The sequence below is a fragment of the Phalaenopsis equestris genome, unplaced genomic scaffold (assembly GCF_001263595.1).
Source record: "Phalaenopsis equestris unplaced genomic scaffold, ASM126359v1 Scaffold000002, whole genome shotgun sequence".
Classification (NCBI taxonomy): Eukaryota; Viridiplantae; Streptophyta; class Magnoliopsida; order Asparagales; family Orchidaceae; genus Phalaenopsis; species Phalaenopsis equestris.
The window spans coordinates 67,554,340-67,555,333 of record NW_018164444.1 but is presented as its reverse complement, the minus strand read 5'-3'; positions in this window follow the sequence as shown (position 1 = coordinate 67,555,333).

Sequence of the window (994 nt, the reverse complement as noted above, 5' to 3'; positions counted from 1 at the left end):
TTAAATATATTTTTTTTTTTTTTAGAAAATGTCCCTGATCACAAAGAACTCAAAAAATTAATTTTGATATTTTTTTGAGTTATATTTTAATTTTAAGAAAATCGTTTAAATGTTAGGAGTGGTATTTATCTTTAAAAATTAGTTTAAGTTATGAAATGAACTCAAAATATTTTGAAACTTGTATGATGAGTTCTCTGGTCATAAATCACAATGGAGATAAAAAATCAAGTCATTTAAATGTTTGTATTTTTCAAAACTAATTATCTTAGTGATTTAGTATTTGGAATATTTAAGGATGTTTTAAAAGACTTGACCCATCGAATTATTTTCAAAGGTTTCTCTAGTCATGGTAGACCTTCCAAAATTTTCTTGGGATTTAATAATTAATATTATAATTTCTATAATTATTTTAAGAAAATGATGTGAAATAACTTTAAAAATATAGGTCTCTATATAGGGACTTTCTCTGACTTTGGAAAAATCATAGAATACTTCCCCTGATAGAGACTACAACGTGTCAAAATTTCAAGCCAAGTTGGTGTATCAATATGCATGGAGAGTCAAATGATTCCAAATAGTTTTTAAAAATAGTGTTTAATTAATTAAAAATATTTTATGCATCAAATGGACTTGAAAATTATTCCACATTATTCTCCTCTGTTCACTGAGCAAGAGGGTATTTTTATTTTATTTTTGTAATTTCTCTACATAAATTATGTATTTTCTAAGTTAAGGGTATTTAAATAAATAAGAAAAAGCTTTATTTACTAATTTAAACCGTGCGTGCCACCTCAACCTACGACGGCTCCGAAAGCATGCGTGGCGCACTCTGGTTGGACGCCGCCGTCCACGTAGCTTGCTGACTCGGCCCGTTATTCATGTCCTAAAGTGTTGTCCGACGCGATCTCCCCCATCCATTTAATACACGCTGGATTGGACGGCTCCCCGTCATCGTCCCAGATAGGATGATCTCGTGCCCGTCCACACTAAAACC